The 22,679-nt window shown below is 39.3% G+C and overlaps 1 protein-coding gene and 1 long non-coding RNA gene across 2 annotated transcripts in view; both read left to right on the forward strand.

Annotated features, from left to right (window-relative positions):
* Positions 1-22,679, forward strand: part of LOC129749086 (elongation of very long chain fatty acids protein AAEL008004-like) — a 64,840-nt gene that overhangs the window by 9,020 nt on the left and 33,141 nt on the right. The window lies entirely within an intron of this gene.
* LOC129749087 (uncharacterized) lies at positions 12,981-18,832 on the forward strand. The gene is made up of 3 exons (XR_008737921.1): positions 12,981-13,168; positions 16,318-16,442; positions 18,699-18,832. It is a non-coding gene; the product is annotated as an uncharacterized LOC129749087 (long non-coding RNA).

Genomic DNA, 22,679 nt, shown 5'->3' on the forward strand with positions numbered 1-22,679 from the left:
TAGATTTTGAAATGGCTTTGTTTTTTTTTTTGTTTATTTGTGACACTTTACCAACGCTTTGGCATTCGTGTCAAGAAATGGCTTTGGATGATGTGGTATCGTTATGGTATTTTTTTTTTTTTCGCAAAACCTTCTATGTCTAGAAAATCAGATTACACCGTTTTATTATTTTCAACATAGGGTAACGGACTTATTTTGGACCGGAGGACCTATTTTGGACCACCTTGTCTAGCTCTCTTATAAAGCAACTTATCATGAATTTTTTTAACCGATATAGTTGAAGCCCGGGCACTTAATATATTGCTCTAATTTTTTCATAATTAGTTTCTTTATAAGAGAGCTAGCCATGGTGGTCCAAAATAGGTCCTCTGGTCCAAAATAAGTCCGTTACCCTACGCCATGAAAAGTATTTCAACACGAAAAATGCTTGAAATTTAATCAGTGAAGATTGCAAAATTCGAATGATGTAAGTGTGCTATTTACTGCAGAAAAACGGGCGTGTAAAACTTAAAAAGGTCTGCTATTCTTAATAAAAAAAAATATATTATCTCAAGATGTCATCCAAAGTGTGAATATTGGTGAACAAACACTCAACATTTTCTAAACAGTTTCCATCAAGCTTGTACCGAGAGCAATTGGTTTCCATGTGGTTTCCATCTATGTGCCTGTCAATTTCGAAATCCTCTCAAAATTATCAGATTCAATTGGCAAACCCTTTTTTTGTGGGGATACTTAGTGAGGCATGCTGCCAAAGGTCTTCTAACACCTACAATTTCTGACTTGAACATTGTTATACCGAAATGAACCAATCTGTTCAGCACTGTCACTGTCACTTGACCAGATCAGGTACCAACCCACTTTGTTTGGATAGCTATTCAAATTTTGAAGCATTCAAGTTTAGGCAAACTTGAGGTGAGGTCCCAAGCGAAAATGATGTAACGGTTAATGGAAAAGGGTTATTTTCAAATTATTTGAACAAATCAGAACTTCAGTTGATACAATAAAAGTTAGATACAAATATTTAATTTTACCCTACAATTTTTTTTTTCTTTTAATTTTCGTAATCTAGGAGCACACCTTGATATGTATTAAGATGTTTTGCAGTCGTCCATTGAGCAGGTCAGGCTTGTTGGGGAATCAGTCAAAATAAAGTTAAGCTAATGAAAGGTGTCTGAATGCCGACAAGGCCATGAGCTGATAATAGATAGCCTTTGGCTGTAGAAAATTAATGGCGACAGAATGGAAATTTCTCTCTATTATTAGTCGTGTTGAGTAACTCTCAACATGTTTAACCAGTGAACAATTACGATATTTTTTAAATCAATTGTTGGCATTGTTTTCAATAAATATTAAAAAAAAAAATTCACAAATAAATTAGACCATGTTTCTAAAGAGTGAATTAAGTATATGATTGTTTTTCATAAGGTTGTCAATCAATCTCAATTTCAATCTTGTTCAAAAAGGATGTACAAATCTAGTCAAAAGCGTCGCACAAGATAGAATAATTACATTCTTCGCTGAACCTGCTCAAAAAAACAAATCGATTAATGAAACCGTGCCGGAATGTTTCCGAATTAAAGCATTAAGATGCTTCAACAGACAAAGCTGCGTTGATGTCAGAACAAATGAACATCGCTGTCTAAATTTGGTAAATCCAATTGATTTCGCTCACATTCTAACACAATTGAAAGTTGCTGATCAGTGAAGGGAAAAATTTAGACAAAAACAGTCTTCTTAGGAAGCGTCGTTTGAAAACATTAGAAACGGATTCAGATTGTTGGCACACTTTTAAACCTTTTACCTGACACCCACGCATGCTAAGTCTTAAAAACCTGATTGTGATGCGTAAAATCATTACAATTACAAATGAATGATTCCGCTACGAAACATCAACCTGTTATGGACGAAAAACCTTCTCCGTTTTAATTCGATCCATGGCGTGTCGTCAGTCACGTAAACTGCGAAGGGTTTGAAGGTCGTCTTCTAAAATTAACTTTGGACTGTTGAATTTCGGATAAACCGCTCGAAAATTCAAATAAAAACACTTTGAATTTTTTTCTGATACTCATACGAAGTACATCAACAATTTTTTTATAAAACATGTTTGAATTCTAGAGTGTACATCTGTAGGGGTTATTCAATCATGTAGCAATGTTCGACTGACGAATAATGAAATAATTCCGAAACAATTTTTGGCTATCCTAAGGTTAAAAAATATGCATCCATGCATTCTATGCATTAGAAATCTAAGCTGCTAAAAATTGCTGGAAAATAATGGACCCATTCACTGTGTCACAGTTATCTTCTAATGGAGGGCGTAGTAAATTGAATAGCGTGAGACCACTCCAAACAATCAAACCGGATTTTAATTTACGTTGAGATTGAACCGATATGTAGCGACGAGATGACGATTCTACTTGACAAGACTTATGTTGTACTAATCAGCTTGACCATGTCCCATGAACAATTAATAGATAACTACTTTTGAACGCCGTGATCACTAAATATTTAATGAATCCTTGTTTGAAAAACAAAAAACAATCAATTCTTTTACATGATTTGGGCCCTGGATCTGTAAAAAGGTAAAATAGAATTGGATCGTTTAAACAATAACAATTCAAACTGTTAAATATATACTCAGCATAACATTAGGTTGTTTTTATTTTATGCTGAACCAAGTCCAAATATAATTTCGTGATGGACGTTTAACGTGTTTGGCTTATGAACCAGATTAGATAAATTATGTTAAAGCTAGGGAATGTTACGGATTGCACATTTAAACATTGGTTTGGATACATTGAAGTCAAACAAGTGCGGCACATCGTTAAAGACCTGACAACATCGATTAAGCGGGTGGTTTTGTAAAAAACTGTTCATTTGACATACGACAAATCTACTAATGTCATCTTGAAGCGCAGCGCAGCCCATTCTTTAGTCAACGATCCGGTATATTTTCAAATCATTTGCACCCAGTAAAAATTAAATCATATCAGAAATGATAACTTAATTCGTTACAATGTTGTTGCGAATCGCTATTCCAACTGCATAGTGGAAAGATCGTATAAAATGTTCTCTAAAGTCATTTTAAATCGGATATGATAGAAAGTCCGCCGTGTTTGTAAATTTTAAAATGTTTGCTCCCCGAGCTGGCTTCCAGCGAGAAAATCATCGTTGTGATCTCTCTGCAACCAGCAGTGCATCCATATGGCTACAAATAAGATGGAAATTGAGTAATATTGACCAATGAGAGAACTAGAAAATATTGTCGCAGGCAACGATTTGAAGGCTATGAGAGCAATATCTTGCGCTCTCTTGCATTCACAGATAGGTACGAGTAAGGTATCGGATAACGCCCAATTGGCAGTGTTCGGTATCGCTAACTGAAAAATTAGCGCCGCTAGTTAAATCGCTAACTCCTTCAAAGTTAGCGATCGCTAATTAAATACGCTAAATGTGCCAAAAAAGTTATCGCTTTAAGCTTAAAGCGCTAATCGCTAATCGCTAACTGTTGAACAACATTAGGACGGAACAAATATCAAATTCTTTTTTTTGCAAAGCCCTTCCCCTTTTGATTTTTTCAACTTTCCAAGCGGAAATAAATAAAGTTTCATTCCGATAAATTCGATAAATTGAACGATTTTTTTTACAAGCAGCAAATCATAACTGTCAAAGATAGGAATTTTCTTAACAATTACCGGAGCAAAAAACAGAATGGGAAATTTTGGTTAAAAATTAACTCGATTTATCAGTTTTGTGTAAAGTAGATAGTATGCAATTTTGTTGCAAATAATCGTTTGTGCATTTCATTTCCGTTTTTGCATTATTATTACATTATCCGCATTTGATATCTTTAACCTGTTTTCCCTTTTTTAGAACTTGCAGGAGCATTTTCAAATGTGAACATTTTTACAATTTCTATTTAAACTTAAAACGAAGGCTTCAATGAACTATTAATAACTTAACACTATCAATTCATTCTATGGTGATTTTATCTTACTTTTATATGAACTGATCTGTAAAATCTCTAAAAAATTGTATTGTGATAAGTGAATATATCAACCACTTAAAAACAAAAGCTGATTAAGGGATGTAAAAATAGTTTTATATTGTTTAACACCTTTTATTGTTATCTTCTTCTGTAAATGTTGCGTGCTTAAAGAGGGGAAAATGACACTGACTATACACAACTTTCCTCTAAATTCAGTACGCATTCTTCCAATGACTCCAACTAAGCAATCAGAATGATGCCCAATGTCACCTTAACTTGATTAATGGCAAAAAGTTCATTCAATCTATAATAATTGAGATTGAAACAAATATATGGGAGTTAGCGGTCTTCAATTAGTGGAACAAAAAATAGCGGAACTTTTTAATTCGCTAGATCAATCAAAACTTATCGGCAAAATTAAACCGCTAACAAAAAGTTAGCGGACTAACTAGCGATTAGCGGATTAGCGCTTTTGTGCCGAACACTGCCAATTGGTGTAGTTTTCGTCGCTTAAGAACGAAATGAAATTTATGTATGCATGTTGCCTCCACTTTAATAGGTAAATGCTGTTATTTCAACTTTCATACTATCTTTCTTTAATGTAGATGGAACGTATATCAAAACAGCAAACGGATATAGCTACAAAAAAGTTTGCTGGGAAACAGTAGTTTTGGCAATTGAAGAAAGGTTGCTATTTAAGTCGTTTATGAAAATCACGAAGATAACTGTTGTAAGCGTTGCTAGTCAGTCGAAGGAGGCCGCGGTGATCTTGTTGTAGTTGTCAATTGAATAAATGTTGCAGTGTTGTTCGTGGGGGTTAAGGGGTTCTCCTTGGTGAAGCAGTTCACCAAGCCACGCTAACCAGGCGAACGACCGGGCGAAAGATGGTCGTTCAACAACCCACCACCAGAGCGCAGTGCAGAGATGTGAGCCGTAGTCTTCAAGCAAAGAGGAGATACGAGCGAAAGGGCGAAGCGAAAATGAGCGCGGGACGGGGGCAATGAACGGCAATGGGGTCAAAGCTGGTCAAAAAGAAAGCGACCATGGACTCTGATTTCAGTTCGCGAACAAACCAAACCGATCCCAAAATTATTCTGGAAGATCAATATTTTAAATATAACTGTGGTGATTTGTTTCGTCAGTTATTAAAAACAACAATTACCATCAGCATAAAATTACAAAAGGAAAGTCCAGTCGTAAGCCGAAATTTATTGGAACTCCAGGACCCCGCTGTTTCGGATTGATTTTTGAATCAACCAAGCCGCTTGCTTGCCGTCAAAGGAACATCAGTGCCCGGTTCAGCACCCAAGGTGGGACCGGGTACAACAACACGACCCGCTAGAGCCAGCCAGCTTCCAAGCCGACCTCGCCGAACCCGAGCTCGACGTCAAGGAAGGAATCAGTACACGGAATAAGGTTAGCTAGCTAAGTTAAGAAAGTGGTGGGTGATCAAAACTGCATCATTAAACGGTACCGAACTTTATCTGAGGAGTTTTCTTTAGCTCTCCCGAATTTCCCTGCAACTTAGTTTTTTGTAAGCTTGCCGACCCTAGGGATGATTAGGGGTTCATCGTAAATCTGCCGATTTGCTAACAGCCAGTCTTACACTGTTCCTAAGTGACTACCTTGCGTAACACCGGGCGGCATATTAAATACAGTGGAGTGAATTCCACTGATATTTACGAAGCCTTGACTATTATGTAGGAGTGCAACCATTTGGTCACCTATTCAGAGAAATCGTAGCGTTCAATTTTCTCCATCACGACCATAAAGGGTGATACGGTCAAAATTTGGTCAATATCAACTTGACGTATTTCTTTCAATTTTGCATTTAAAAAACATGAACACCCCTCATTTTGAAGGTGTGTGTGTGTTTAGAATGTTGGTCCTATTTCGATTTTGGAATTCACTCTTCAGTTGTCAAAATGCCGTCCTATGAAGAAAAGCAGCGTATCAAAATTTTGCTCGCGCATCGCGAAAATCCGAGCTACTCGCACGCAAAGCTGGCAAAATCGCTAAAAGTTGCCAAATCAACGGTTACAAATGTAATTAAAGTGTTTGGGGAACGTTTGTCGACAGCCAGGAAGTCTGGATCGGGGAGAAATCGAAAACCGGAAGCCGCTGAAACGAAAAAGAGAGTTGCCGGTAGTTTCAAGCGAAACCCTAACCTCTCTCTCCGAGATGCCGCAAATAAGCTGGGTGTATCGTCTACAACGGTGCATCGAGCCAAAAAACGAGCCGGACTATCGACTTACAAGAAGGTAGTGACTCCAAATCGCGATGATAAACAAAATACGACGGCCAAAGCGCGATCCCGGAGGCTGTACACGACGATGCTGACGAAGTTTGACTGCGTGGTAATGGACGACGAAACCTACATCAAAGTTTTATACGGCAAAAGGAAGGGGAAAGGTAGCAGATATTTTCAAGCACATAAAAACTGTCAAAGTTCGCGAAGAAATATATTTTTTGGCAAGCCATCTGTACCTGTGGCTTGAAAAGCAGCATTTTCATAGCTTTCGGGGACTGTCAACCAAGAAGTTTACGTGAAAGAGTGTTTGAATAAACGTCTGCTGCCTTTCCTGAATAAACACGTTTGTTCCGTACTGTTTTGGCCGGATTTGGCATCTTGCCATTACGGTCAAAAGGCCATGGAGTGGTACGCCGCACACAACGTGCAGGTGGTTCACAAGGACAAGAACCCTCCCAACACACCAGAGCTCTGCCCAATTGAGAAATACTGGGCTATTGTCAAGCGGAACCTAAAGAAGACCAAAAAAACTACTGATGACGAGCAGCAGTTCAAGGCAAGCTGGCTTTCTGCTTCGAAGAAGGTGGACAAGGTGGCTGTACAAAATCTGATGGCAGGGGTTAAGCGTAAGGCCCGGCAATTCGGATTTGGAAAAGCGGAAGCCTAACTGAATATTTTTCCTGAATTTTATACTAATTAAACTTGAAAAAGAAATTTAATTTGATTTTTTAAATACACGATTTCACCGATTTACACGCGTTTTCCCTTGACCAAATTAGGGGGAAGTTGTCTACTACCGGACACTTAAGGTTTTTAAGCAATATGTATGTATGTATGTATGTATGTATGATCCATCCAACGACCCCCTGAGCTGGCAGGTATGTTATGCAAAAGAGCCAATGTTAATCTATTTGATTAACATTGTCCAATCGCGGGTGCTGGTGGTGTTAGCTCTATTGAAATTCCAGTAACCCATTTCAGAATGGCAACTGCACATCCCGAGGCTACTTTCATTGCCAATAAGCCCCGCCCAATCATAGCTGCATGACCAATTGGGTCATGTAATTAGGATTTGACTTTCCATCTTTTATTGTTGACATATCCAGATACAAATTAAATATAATTGTCTAACTATATAGAATTGGCACCCTAATTCAATTATAATTTTCATTCTGTTATTGGTTGATATAAAGGTATAAAACTATTGAAAAATTAGTTTACGAAGAAAATATGTGAGTGCTGATCAGACCTGTAAAGAAGTATCGATATTTATTTTTAAAATAGTTGAAAGTAAAGTATTGATTGCGAAGTCCATCCATGCTCCGACACTACCTGTATGGAGTTAAAGGTAAATTTTCATGTTCGACCATGTTCAACGATGTCTACGTTTTTTTTATTAGAAAATTTGACTCCGTCATTCATCCTTTTTAACATTTTATACTACCCCTACTAAAGTACAAAACCTATTACTCAGGCTACGATATAAAAATAGTAAGTTGGATTGCTACAATTTAATATAACAAGTGAACATGAGTATACTTTTCCAATAACAAAAAATCCTAACTAAATAGTAATTTTAAACAGTAATATAATTTGAATTTAAAATAATACCATATTTTAAATTCAAATTTCTAGGATAACTGGTGTTTGATACAATACCGAACAATATTGTTTTATGTATGTATGTATGTATGGTAGCCACCTTGGGTGCACGGTTGTACCGCAGTTGTGGCTAAGAAACTATGCTATCAGTATGAAAAATACTTTGTATGAAAAAAAAAGATTGAAATATTGCTTTCCCGATGCTGGAATTTCAAATGATTTTATTTAATTAGTACAAAATGATATTTAAAATATGCAATGTAATTTAATTAACACGCTGAGCGATTAATATTCACGACCTTGAACATGTAAAGTAACGTTGATTTGATGCTAAAATTAACATATTTATAAATAATAAATTGGGTGTGAAAAAAATGATCAGTTGAAACCTAATATAAAAGGTTTGATAATTGCTAATTTTTTTTATATTACAACATTTGAAGTTAATTTTAAAACCTGGAAAAAATCTAAATAGTTAGTATCATGCAAAGCTGAAAGTAAAATGTTACTACTAGATGAAAAGCATTATCTACTATTATAGAAGGGAAACCAATTGTGAGCTGTTGATTATGTAACCAAGAACATAGCCATTAATTAAATTCGAAATAATGTTAGGTAAGTTGCTTAAATAAAAAAGAATACGATAATAAGTTCGAATGTACACAATTGTAACGATTAGATAATAATATGAAAACAATGCAACATCACACGATCCGTAGACGTTTGTCTTTCTGGTGGTATGCTGAAATGAAATATTCAATAAACAATAATAAAAAGATTCAGTATGCCTGTTGAGCTTCGGGCATTGGTTATCCGTAGCAACAAAGAAATCCGCAGAGGAGAAAATGATTTGATAGCATAACAAAATATAATGTGTGGTTTGATCATACCATCTGTCAAACTTTGATATAACTATCTTTAATACAACCTTCCGAAAAATACAACTTTCCAGTTTGTTTATATCATTTAGTTTCCGTTGAACCTTTAAAACCATTAAAATCAACCATGCTACTGCAGCCAAAAGTTATTATAATTTGATTTTTATATTGACGTATTAAATAAAACATGATGATTTGGGATGTTTCTTTTATCTAGAAATAAACTGTCATCTTAAATAAAATCTGTTTCTGTACGTTGACTTGTACACAATATTGCATGGAAGAAAATCTTTATCGTTGAAATATTTCTTCATGAAATGTTGCGTACGGTTCTGCCAAAAAGTGAACTGCCATTGCCATGTCATATGAATAAAAATTTTCTATCTCTTTCTACACGATAGTTCATTTAACTGAACTCATTGAGGGCGAGGGGCGACAGGTTCGGCACTTTCCGACACTAATGGGTGTGTCACGGTTTCTAAAACAAAGTTAAGAAGCTTTTATAAACTTTTTATTTGGGTTAGGTTGCGGTTAGCATTTAAAAGCGATTTTAATATTTGAAATCCAGCTAACATTAAAAAAACAAATATACCTTGTACATTTAAATATAACTTCTGTATGTTGCATCCATCAAGCAAGTGTATTTAGCTCAATTTGAATAGAAAAAAAAACTTTGAAATATTCTCGATATCGAACTTAAATTAAATTAAAATAACAACATTCAAATTAAGATACAAAAAATACAAATTTAAAAAATTGTCATCTTGAGTTTGAGAACTACTGTATTTATTCTATAAACCAGAATGATAGTATCAAGTGGAGTAGAAGAAGCGGTAAGATTAGACGTGAACGTGAAACATGACCTCACAGAATGAGTAAACGAGCTGGCAAGTTATAGTATGTTTCACTTTCCCATGCCGAAAAATTCAGATGTATTTTTTAACTACGAAACAGCTGTTATTGGAGCAAAATCGTAGGAAAAATATGTTGAAATACTTAGCTGCGGGGTGAATTTGTAGCTTTTGATTATCGATGCAGGAAAAGTTTGGTCCAATCCATTCTTCATACACTATTTGGACTTTTCAGACAGGTTTTGGTGCTTCGTATGAGCGAGACGCAATACATAACACAACGATTGATCGACGCTGCTGATGATTTTCGTTTTCGGGAACACAGCAGCGTGATAATCAAGAGGAAAAAAAAAGAGACAACATCACTCGCGTCGTCAACCGGGAGAAAAGAATGAATGGAAAAATCGAAATTTGATTTTCTTTTTTATTAAATTTTCAACACCGGCGATATTTTTCACATGGAAATTAACACTTTTTCAACGAAGAATAATGAACTGCTCAGCACAATATAAATTAACAGGAAAAAGCACTAGGAATACATCGCTAAATGCCGATTAAACGGGACACCAGAAAAACGCGTGTAAGGCCAACAAGGTTGCCAGTTCGAACCAGCCTTCCACTTAAGGTTTTTAAGCAATAACTTCAAAAATAGATTTTTGTAAATATTGGTTCCTCTACTAAGTTGAAGAGTATTAATATTATGATCACTTAACAATATTAGGAAAAAATTAATTTTCAACATATTCATGTGGTAAGAGAAATCATTTCTTGTTAGTTTTCGCTCATTTCCAAAAGTGTTGTCTATGGCCGGACACTACGAATTACTTCACCAAAGTTGTCAACAATGGCACAAAAACGTAGCAAAATGACTGAAATCACTTGCGCAGGTCTTGTGAGTATGTGTTTTCCAATACTGAACATTCTATGAAGACAGTCAAAAAAGTTTTTTTGACAAACCAGAATGGAACATTTGTTTCGAAAAAACTAGAGAAAAATTCTCTATGACCGGACAGCAAAATCTAAAGTTTCTCAGAGGACCAAAATAGTTTCGTAAAAGAATCCTTATCTTTTGCTAACCATTTGAGGGTGCTATAGAGATGAAAAAATGAAAGTTTCAAGTTGAAATCATCTATAATTTTGAATATTTTTTTGTCCGGTCATAGACAACAACTTGGTGTCCGGTCATAGACAAATCGTATTTTTTTTAATTTTCCTTATATTTCGTTTGAAGTTCCGTTTTGTTATCTCATACCTACTGTAGTCGAAAGATAACCAATCAACGATAACATCGGTGAATTTGTTTGAGCTGAGGGCTTTGTTGGTAAAAAAAACTCCACGAACTCCGCAGTAGTCCACTCAAATTGGCTGAATCGGGAGTTTTGCATATCGATACACCTCCTATATATATACTGTAACCATCGGTTCTCCCAAACTGCTCAGTCGAACAAGAACCCCCCCCTCTCAAGCCTCAGGGTCGGCAACACTCAAATTCGGAGTCAAGGAAACACCTCAATGCGCTCAGTTGAATTCCCACTTTATTATTTCCCGAACACGGCTTATGGAACACTATTCTTCCCCCCAAGAGTTGTTGTGGTCCTACCTTATGAATGCGAGATGGCGTATACGGCGTGAACTAGGCTCGGTCCGGAGATGGTACGTTAGTCCACGAGGCGAGGGTCAGCTCCAGGTGTCTCGTGGGTTGTGGTCTATTTCCGACCGGTGGCGCTCGGATCTGGCCTCCAGAACACCGAAGGCCCCAGCAGGATTGGAATAACGGGGCTTGGTTCTGGATTAGGCGGCAACGTTGCACCCCGCGTACCTGGTCCCACCTTGGGTGCTGAACCAGGCACGAAGATAAGTATATCGACGTCGTAGGGGATCGTCGGTCTGCAGCTCTTACGTGTTGTGAAGTCTGTGGCGGGGTAGCATTTACGTTGGTCGGCTCCGGATCAGGTAGCTTACTCCCCTGACTAGCACTAGCTAGCTAATCAGCTCGGCGACCGGCGTACCTGGTCCCACCTTGGGTGCTGAACCAGGCACGAAGGTGAATCTATCGACGTAATATGTGTTCGTCGGTATACAACTCACGCGAGGATAATGCCCGGTCGTAAGGCGCTTGTCAGGCAGAAATTGGGATAACCGGCACCGCTCGTCGGTTTGGGCCGGATCGTTGAGCACAACACCGCAGGTTAGGTTTTCCTAACTAGGAATTCGGGGTCCTGTAGGGACATGATGGGAGAAATATTTGCCATTTTAGTGTATTGCCTGGTATGGGGTTCAAAATGGCTATTACCTGGTAGTTCGATTGCTTTATCAGTTGAACTAAAGCAAGGCTGTGGTCGGCTCAAGATATCCATGCAAAGTGAGGCCGTTTCAGAGCAAGATCTTTGACCCCATACGCAAGCTAGCGGCTTTGTAGTTGTCTTTCCGTTCTTCCCACCATGCCCTATTGTATTCGTTGCTGCGTTCTTAGTGCGTTTCCGATGCGCACGACTACTAGCGCCATCTCTTGCTATATTTTGGTGAGTTGACCTATGTGTTTGGCTACCTCCGTGCACGGGAATTTTAGGGTGGTCCTCCTTCCTTACTCACTAAGGCACTTCCTTGACACGCGTTCCAACACGCGTCATTGCTGATCCTTTTCCCACCAAGCAGTAAGTAAACTTACTGGTTACACTCTCCTCCGGCTTGGGTTGAAAAAATATTAGCAAGCTAATATTTTTTCATATTACCACTTTTCTGAGACGCCGATCTAAAGTGTACCTCTGAACCAGACACTTACCGACCGAAATTGACACCGCACAAGTTTTTTTTAACGATAAGCTGTTCTCGAAGTTACTCTAGTTTTATAAAGACAATCTTGAATTGCTGACTCGAGAAGAGGACCAATTCTTTAGTGTATACATGGGTCGGGGTCATAAGGCATCATCATTGACTATGTCAACTCCACGCTGTTTAAAGGCCTCGGCCTGTTACTGACCATCAACGTCTTCGACTCCGGTCTCCAGCGACCCATTTCAACTACTTACTGACCAAATTCGTGGAATCACCGAAAATAACTGTTTAATACCATTCATACTCAATCTAAATCTACAACATTCATTTTATATATAACAACAATCATGCACATAATAATTAAAATAGTGATACAAATAAGTTGAACCTAATGGAATAACGAAACATATAATTATAACACAAAACTAAAATACTAGATCAAAACTAAATTTAAGCCACACTAATCAACGGTGAATTAATATTATTATGGTAGTACGCATTGAAATATTTCACAGATTGTTTGAAAAGTTTCGGTTTTGGGAACATAGGTGATTGATTGTTGGTGGGAACTGTTTGACAAGCTGTTACGATCTAGTACCGCATTCTCGAGAACTGTCAAATGGGTTAGTTTCCTGTGCATGTGCATACGGTATTTCGTTTGGCACCAACTAAGGAAAGTGACGAGCTTGCAGATGGATAAATTATCTGACTCTACTCGATTGAAGAGGATTCGGCCTGATTTCCCGCTACAAGATGGTTTATGCTTGGATTGGCTTCCCACTAATTGGATGTCGGGAGATCGGTTATGCGCCTGACTGTGCAGGTAGGGATTTTTTTATTCAGCTACCCCGGACTATGTTCATGATGGAACTTATGCTGTTGTGTGAAATTTTCACTAAGAATCTTGCTATTATGATATCACGCTCATTGTGATGCCTTTCCCCAATGCAAATTAATGCACCAGTGTGTTTTTTTTATATCGCCCCACATTATTTGACCCCCAACAACTTGCATGCAAGTTCTTTTCCACCTTTGGTGCAACTTACGTATCCACGGTGTCCCCATCTTAAGATTTATTTTTAAAAGAATAATTTGATAGTTTTTTTTGAATTTTGATTTCGTTTAAAAATTACTGGGTTGTTTTTAGACTTGTTACCGCCCCTGTATTTTATGAACTTTTACATTCTTAGGACGTCGGCCTGCTTTACCGTGCTGTATTTTTTTTTCAAATTTACGCAGATCGTATAATCGACTACCTAATAATTGTGCGAGATGTTCTTATGTAACCAGATAGCGTTCTCGTATTTATATATGTTTTTACCATTTTTCTTAAGCCTTTAAGTCTGCTGCTGAAAAAATGCCCAGGGGTTTGCCTTTCATATCAGCGACTCCATAGGAACTTGTTCCATGCTTGGACGTTATAACGCATGGAACATATTGGGGTCCCAGCTTAGCGTTAAAGGATTGCCCTGCCACTGACTGACGGAATGCTCGCTTAAATACGCATTGTCCAATATTGAAAGTGGGGGAGTATCGTTTATGTCGTAAATTATAATATTTTTTTGTATTCTCATACGTGTGTTTAAGATTTTGCGTAACTAATTGATACGTTCGCTTGCAAACCTCTTCCATTTTCTTTACGCGTTCATTAACATCAATTTCCACATCCGGATTGAGCCGATAATCAGTGCCACGCATCATGATTTCGTGGCCGAATATTATCCTGTGCGGGGTGTATTTGGTTGAACTGTGGACCGTATTGTTGAGAACATATTCGATTTCCGAAATTCTCGTGTCCCACTGTCGCTGGTCCAATTTCACATACGAACGAACCATAGCATTTATGGTTCGATTTAATCGCTCTGCTGGGTTGGCCTGACTTCTATGTCGGGCATTTGCCCAATGTTGGATTTCGTATTTTTGTAGCAAATCTCGGAATTCTTTTGACATAAACGTACTAGCGTTGTCAGATATTACGTACTGGGGAACTGCCAACTTTCTAAACCACTGCTCTTCCAGAATGCTACATAGACTACCACTTGAAATCTTCTTCACCGGTACAAGCATGGAATATTTAGAAAATAAGTCCATGACTACTAATAAATGAGCATTTCCATGCTTGCTCCGGGGAAGTGACTGAATGTAGTCCATGCAGATTATCTGGAAGGGCTTCTCGGCTACGCGTTGTTTACCCATTTCAGGCGTAGTGGATGTGGTCGAATGTTTTGTTTCTTTGCAAATTGTACAGTTGTTGATGTAACGTTTAATTTCTGAGTTCATTCTTGGCCAATAATATCGACGTTTTATCTTTTCTAAGCACTTCTCGTAACCAATGTGGAAATTGTCGTCATGCTCCTCTCGAATGATACGTGGGCGAGAGGATTTTGGTACACATTCTTTCCACTCAAATCGGTAGTCGAGAACATCCGATCGAGCGGAGACAAATTTGTACAATTTTGCTGAATCAATCTTGAAGTCCATGTACTTCTCCGGGTCTGATTCAACAGATTTGTACAGATTTGCATACCATCTATCCTCTTCCACATTTACAGCTTCTACGGATCTGGATAAGGCGTCCGGGACGACATTATCTTTGCCCTTCCGGTGCCTGACCTCCATATCGTATTGCTGTAAAGTGATGCTCCACCTACTGAGCCTTGACGACGATTTCCACTTGGCTTTCATTATAAAGGTAAGTGCTGAAGAGTCCGTCACCAAAGTAAATCGCCTTCCCTCTATATATCCGCGAAACTTCTCTATGCAGCGGAGGGCAGCTAACCCTTCCTTCTCCGCTGCATGGTAGTTCAGTTCAGCACCCTTAAGTTTTTCAGAATGGTAGGCTATCACCCGCTCTTCACCATTCTGAATTTGAGTCAAAATGCCAGCTATGGCCACGTCGCTAGCATCAGTCTGAACGCTAAAGGGGAGTGTAAAATCTGGGTTGACCATTACCGGAGCTGTAATAAGTCTCTCTTTGATGGCCCGAAATGAATGTTCTGCTGCATTGTTCCACTGGACTCTCTTCGGTTTACCTTTCAGCAAATCCGTCAGAGGACCAGTGAGCTCGCTGAACTTTTCGATGAACCTGCGGTAATAGTTCACCATACCGAGGAATCGCCTCAGCGCTCTCACCGACTTTGGGACCTCATACCCCAGGATCGCCTGAACGCGATCCGGGTTAGGTCGCAGTCCTTCGCGGGAGAGAATGTAGCCCAAGTAGGGTAGTTCACTGCAGCAGAAATTCGATTTCGTCAGATTAATGCTCAAGTTTGCTGCCTTCAGCCTTAGCGCCAGATCAGTAAGGCGTTGGATATGTTCTTCGAATGTGTTGCTCGCCACTACAATATCGTCTAGATAGACGAAGATAAAGGGTTCGAGGGCACCATACCCGAGAACCATATCCATAACCTTACTGAGTGTACTGGGGCTATTGACAAGACCAAAAGGAAGGGACGAAAATTGAAACAGGCCTCTTCCTGGGACCGAGAAGGCAGTGTATTTGCGGCTATTCTTTTCTAGGGGTACTTGTAGGAAGGCTTGCGTTAAATCTATGGTAGATAAATACTTGAATTGGCCTAGATGACTAAGGATGCGATTTTGGTGAGGCAGAGGGTACGCATCACGTTTGGTGCGTTCGTTGAGAAGACGGGCGTCGATGCAGAGTCTGACTTCTTCGGTGTTCCGCTTTTTGACTGGCACGACAGGAAGAGCCCACTCTGAACTTGACGGTTCGATTACTCCATCCTCAAGCATTTTGTCGACTGCCAGATAGATTTTCCGTTGAATCTCTGGACTCCATGGGTACGGATTTTTTCTAATTGGGTTCGCGTTCAAAAATTCTTCTTTTATTTCTATTTTATGTTCCAGCAAATGTGTTTTTCCTAATTTACCATTACCGGCTACAAGAAACAATTGTTTTACTTTTTCCAGCTCTACTTTTTGCTCTTCACTAATTTTCGATTCAATTTTTAGGGTGTCATAGGACCGGTCATCGACGACATCGATTTCATTACCGACGATAGGACGGATATCAAATTTGGACCAAAAATCGATGCCCAGGATGCACGCACGATTCAGATCCGGTGCGATGATGACTGGTAAGATCTTTGTTTGATTATTAAAAGTAAGAGGTATTTCACACTCTCCTAACACTTCCAAGTTCTGCCCTGACGCAGTTTTTAGATTTAATTTTGAGGGTTTTAAACTGAGTTTAAGGCGTTCCACAAGTTTTATTGCCCCAGCGCCTAATATTGTTTTCGCTGCGCCACTATCTAAAAGCCCGATGATCGAGATTCCCATAAAATCGACTTTCGCGAATGGTCTGGGATCGTTGCTTAGGGTGATGAGCATTGTAGCAATCTCTTCTCCTTCAGTAAGGCCTCCTCCCACCCGCGAATAGCCGAGATTATGAAGAATCTCTGGTACATCGGTTTCTTGAGGTCTTATCAAATTTTGTGACAGACTGTCTCGCCTCAAAGAGCAGTCTTTTCCTAGTTTTTTACCTCACAGTAAGGGCATTCTTTAGTTGAGAAACCAGGAAATCCGCACGTTTTACAGAATAGGATCAGTTTCTCGCGGCAGGATTCGTAAGAATGTCCTACAACGTGGCAGTTAAAGCATACATTTCGCTTTAGTGGAATGTATGCATTGACTACTCGTTGTAGAGCATTGCTTCCGCTTGGCCCTGCTACAGGCTCTGAATTATTTTGTAAAGCTTGGCGGTTTCGAACTTTCCTTTCTTCCTCTCTGGCCTTAAACATGTTTTGTTTTCCCCTATTGCTTTCTTCTCTTTTCCAAAATTGGTTCTCATTTTGATTATAATTATTTCCTTGCGGTTTAGAGTTTCTATTTCTATTATAACTACTATTTTGGTTTTTCAATTGTACTCGATTTTGGTTTTCGTAATTACTTCTAATATTGTTATATCCATTATCATCTTCTATTTCTTCAATTTCTCTGTTTCTTTGTTCATTATCTTCATCTATTTCTTCGACTTCTCTGCGCCTGTACTCTCGCCTGGCGTCTCGACTGTTATAAGTTTGCCAGTTAATAGCGTCGAATTTCTTAGCAAAATCTTTCATACTAGGAATGTTATCCACCCTTGCGGCGAGCATCGCAATCCGAAGATCTTCCCGAGTATTTCGGAACAAGCAGTCGAATTTTCGACGCTCGTCCCAAGGGTTGGACATTCCCCGAAAAATTCTTACCATTTCCATGTAAAAATCGTGGAATTTTTCTTTTTGGCCTTGCTTTCTGTTGGTCGCTTGACGTTCGAAAACGAAGTCAGCATCATATGGGATAAATTCCGATTTAAGTTCTGAAACTAAATTGTCCCATGTGGCTAGTTCCCCAAAGCTATTCGCATCCATAAGCCAAGACTTTGCTTTATGAGAGAATAGATAATGGGCGTTTTGGAAGAGTTCTTCCTTCGAACAACTTTCTGAACGGGCCATGAATGTGACCTCGTTCAGAAATTCGTTCAACCTTCGACCATTATCCATTCCATCATAGCTAATCTTCCACTTATGGATGGGAAGTCGCTTGTGGGCATGTCTGTCGGTTTCTCTGACTAAGTCTATAATATTCCCTGGCGTTTTGGATGATTCCATCCTTGGCTCATCTCTAATTGAGCTCAAAGAATTTTGTACTGAACTGTTCTTTTGTTTCAGCCAGTCGAGGAAGTCCTCCGGTCTGTGCTGGTTTTTCTCAACCGACTGGGCAGTAGGACCTTCCAAGAAACAAGTGTTTTGGACTGTTTTAAATTGTGTATCATTTCCCGATTGGTTAGTTTCTAATATTTGGATGCGTTTTAGAAGTTGTTCTACAGTTTGCACCAATTTTTTATTTTCTTCAACCAATATTTTGCAATTTGCATTTCGCTCTTCAAAATTAGGATCCACCTGATTGGAGTTTTCTGGTCCCTGTGGAACTTCTATATCCATATTAGCATTGTCATTTCTCTCACTAACTGGATTTTCAACCAGTTCGTGACCCTCATTTGCTCTAATTTGATTCAGACTTGCGTTTATGATGTCCAATTCCGCTTGTCTTACTTCAGGAAGAGGTGATGTAAGCGAAAAATATGTGCCCAGTAATTTTAAACATTCTGAAGCGGTTTCAGCTAGCTTGTTTGCATATCTTTCCACGTTTGTTCCGGCTCTCAGCCGTTCCAAACGAAAAAATATGTGAACCAATCTGGTTTTGTATAGCTGATGTGGTACACTCTTTTTTCCTCGCTTTTCCAAGTGTAATTTGATATTCGCTATCTTATCTTCACAAATACCCAAATCTTCATCGACTGTTATAGGAGTAACAAGATTATTAATAATATGTTTCTCTTTCTCTTCTTTTAGGTGAAAGCGTAGGGCACGTTCACTCAACTGTCGCTTACCTAACGGATCGATCCTACGGATGGTTAGCTCGTAATCCAGCTCGTCGACTGTGAGATGAGCACAGTTCATCCCATAGTACAGGACATACAAGTGGGACATATCCATTTTGAGAAGCCAAGGTATAAATGATTTTTTTTTTTACGAAGTAAATACTGATAGATAGAGAAAAACTTAATCACTACAATAACCTACTCTAATTTTAACGTATTTTTAATAATGAAAAACTAATTAAATTGAATAACTAAATAAGAAAGTTATGATTAATTGATTGACCTTATACGGGAATATTAGACCCAATTCAAAAATGTTAAACTATAGTGTATAACGGAAATACAGACACTATATTTAAATTCAAAAATAAGTTATAAACATAGTATGATCAATTTATCTAAGATAACTTTAAGAATTTTTTTTATATTAATGTAATAAATGACTCTTTGTTTCGGTGTTTTTATTTCTTGCACTATAAGTTCCCCCAACAATTACACCTTCTTAACGATTTTTCTTACCCATTCATCAATCAAAATTTTATTCAGATGTAGCCTAATTATTTAATATTAATTTTTTTTTTGGCTAATTGTATTCATGCGTATTTATTCAAATTGGATTATTCAAACAATATTACTAGAGACTTGTACAAACTGTTTTCACGACTCAACATTTATATCACAGATTTAAAAATCATTTCAACTTTATGTTGTTTTTCAAAAGGAATACTGAACAATACAAAATTATTTATACTATTTAAGACAATTAGATTGAGTACCGGTATTAAACTATCAAGTTACCCATAAGTGCAACTTGATATTTTGAATTTAAGTTGACACTCACGAAATGGCTGGTTTCAACTTTTGTGAACAACCAAGACCCCTATACAAATCTTTTATAACTTCCGTGTGGGTGGTAATTTCTCCACTCGCTTTCGTTGGCTTTTTTTTGTGCTAATGCCAAACGGCCTGCAAGGTCTCGGGCGTTTTCCCAGAGACTTCCAAAGCAGTAAAAATTGCGCTCAAAGAGTGTTCCCTCGCACTACCGAAAATATACGAATATATTTTAAGTTGGGCGCCAGAGTGTAACCATCGGTTCTCCCAAACTGCTCAGTCGAACAAGAACCCCCCCCTCTCAAGCCTCAGGGTCGGCAACACTCAAATTCGGAGTCAAGGAAACACCTCAATGCGCTCAGTTGAATTCCCACTTTATTATTTCCCGAACACGGCTTATGGAACACTATTCTTCCCCCCAAGAGTTGTTGTGGTCCTACCTTATGAATGCGAGATGGCGTATACGGCGTGAACTAGGCTCGGTCCGGAGATGGTACGTTAGTCCACGAGGCGAGGGTCAGCTCCAGGTGTCTCGTGGGTTGTGGTCTATTTCCGACCGGTGGCGCTCGGATCTGGCCTCCAGAACACCGAAGGCCCCAGCAGGATTGGAATAACGGGGCTTGGTTCTGGATTAGGCGGCAACGTTGCACCCCGCGTACCTGGTCCCACCTTGGGTGCTGAACCAGGCACGAAGATAAGTATATCGACGTCGTAGGGGATCGTCGGTCTGCAGCTCTTACGTGTTGTGAAGTCTGTGGCGGGGTAGCATTTACGTTGGTCGGCTCCGGATCAGGTAGCTTACTCCCCTGACTAGCACTAGCTAGCTAATCAGCTCGGCGACCGGCGTACCTGGTCCCACCTTGGGTGCTGAACCAGGCACGAAGGTGAATCTATCGACGTAATATGTGTTCGTCGGTATACAACTCACGCGAGGATAATGCCCGGTCGTAAGGCGCTTGTCAGGCAGAAATTGGGATAACCGGCACCGCTCGTCGGTTTGGGCCGGATCGTTGAGCACAACACCGCAGGTTAGGTTTTCCTAACTAGGAATTCGGGGTCCTGTAGGGACATGATGGGAGAAATATTTGCCATTTTAGTGTATTGCCTGGTATGGGGTTCAAAATGGCTATTACCTGGTAGTTCGATTGCTTTATCAGTTGAACTAAAGCAAGGCTGTGGTCGGCTCAAGATATCCATGCAAAGTGAGGCCGTTTCAGAGCAAGATCTTTGACCCCATACGCAAGCTAGCGGCTTTGTAGTTGTCTTTCCGTTCTTCCCACCATGCCCTATTGTATTCGTTGCTGCGTTCTTAGTGCGTTTCCGATGCGCACGACTACTAGCGCCATCTCTTGCTATATTTTGGTGAGTTGACCTATGTGTTTGGCTACCTCCGTGCACGGGAATTTTAGGGTGGTCCTCCTTCCTTACTCACTAAGGCACTTCCTTGACACGCGTTCCAACACGCGTCATTGCTGATCCTTTTCCCACCAAGCAGTAAGTAAACTTACTGGTTACAATACACCTTGGACCGGCCATAAGAAACGACCATTTAGAGTTCACATGTATCTACTGGATAGCAAATCAAAGCCTGCTGATCATTAAAAATTTGCAAGCAAAAGGTTTTGCCGGTTTTTTGTTTTCTCTACTGAGAAAAGCACGTGGTACTGTGTTACCGGTACGAGGTGATTGGATGAAAAAAATGCAACTTACCCTTTAGGAATGTATTGACTATAACTGATTGCTGAAAACTAATGAACCGATTTTCATAACTCCATAAAAATATGAAGCCAAATTTATTAAAGCTTTCTAAAAAAAATGGTTAAAAAATGTGTTTTCATAATAGGGCGAATAAGTATCCTTAAAGGGTGATACGGTCAATATTTGGTCAAGGGAAAACGCGTGTAAATCATTGAAATCGTTTATTTAAAAAATGAAATTAAATTTCTTTTTCAAGTTTAATTAATAAAAAATTCAGGAAAAATATTCAGTTAGGCTTCCGCTTTTCCAAATCCGAATTGCCGAGCCTTACGCTTAACCCCTGCCATCAAATTTTGTACAGCCACTTTGTCTACCTTCTTCGCCGCAGAAAGCCAGTTTGCCTTGAACTGCTGCTCGTCCTTAGTAGTTATTTGGTCTTCTGTAGGTTCCGCTTGACAACATCCCAGTATTTTTCAATTGAGCGGAGCTCTGGCGTGTTGGGAGGGTTCTTGTCCTTGGGAACCACCTGCACGTTGTGTGCGGCGTATCACTCCATGGCCTTTTTACCGTAATGGCAGGATGCCAAATCCGGCCAAAACAGTACGGAACAACCGTGTTTCTTCAGGAAAGGCAGCAGACGTTTATTCAAACACTCTTTCGCGTAAATTTCTTGGTTGGCAGTCTCGGAAGCTATGAAAATGCTGCTTTTCAAGCCACAGGTACAGATGGCTTGCCAAACCAGATATTTCTTCGCGAATTTTGACAGTTTCATGTGCTTGAAAATAATCCCCTTCCTTTTGCCGTCCCGGAAGCTGCTTGTAGTCGGCTTTGATGTAGGTTTCGTCGTCCATTACCAGGCAGTCAAACTTCGTCAGCATCGTCGTGGACAGCCTCCGGGATTGCGCTTTGGCCGTCGTATTTTGTTTATCATCGCGATTTGGAGTCACGACCTTTTTGTAAGTCGATAGTCCGGCTCGTTTTTTGGCTCGATGCACCGTTGTAGACGATACACCCGGCTTATTTGTGGCATCTCGGAGAGAGAGGTTAGGATTTCGCTTGAAACTATCGGCAACTCTCTTTGTCGTCTCAGCGGCTTCCGGTTTTCGATTTCTCCCCGATCCAGACTTCCTGGCTGTCGAAGAACGTTCCCCGAACACTTTAATTACATTTGTAACGGTTGATTTGGCAACTTTTAGCGATTTTGCCAGCTTTGCTTGCGAGTAGCTCGGATTTTCGCGATGCGCGAGCAAAATTTTGATACGCTGCTCTTCTTCATAGGACGGCATTTTGACAACTGAAGAGTGAATTCCAAAATCAAAATAGAAGCAACATTCTACACACACACCTTTAAAATGAGGGGTGTTCAGATTTTTAAATGCAAAATTGAAAGAAATACGTCAATTTGATATTGACCAAATTTTAA

Source organism: Uranotaenia lowii, chromosome 2 (genome assembly GCF_029784155.1).
Source record: "Uranotaenia lowii strain MFRU-FL chromosome 2, ASM2978415v1, whole genome shotgun sequence".
Classification (NCBI taxonomy): Eukaryota; Metazoa; Arthropoda; class Insecta; order Diptera; family Culicidae; genus Uranotaenia; species Uranotaenia lowii.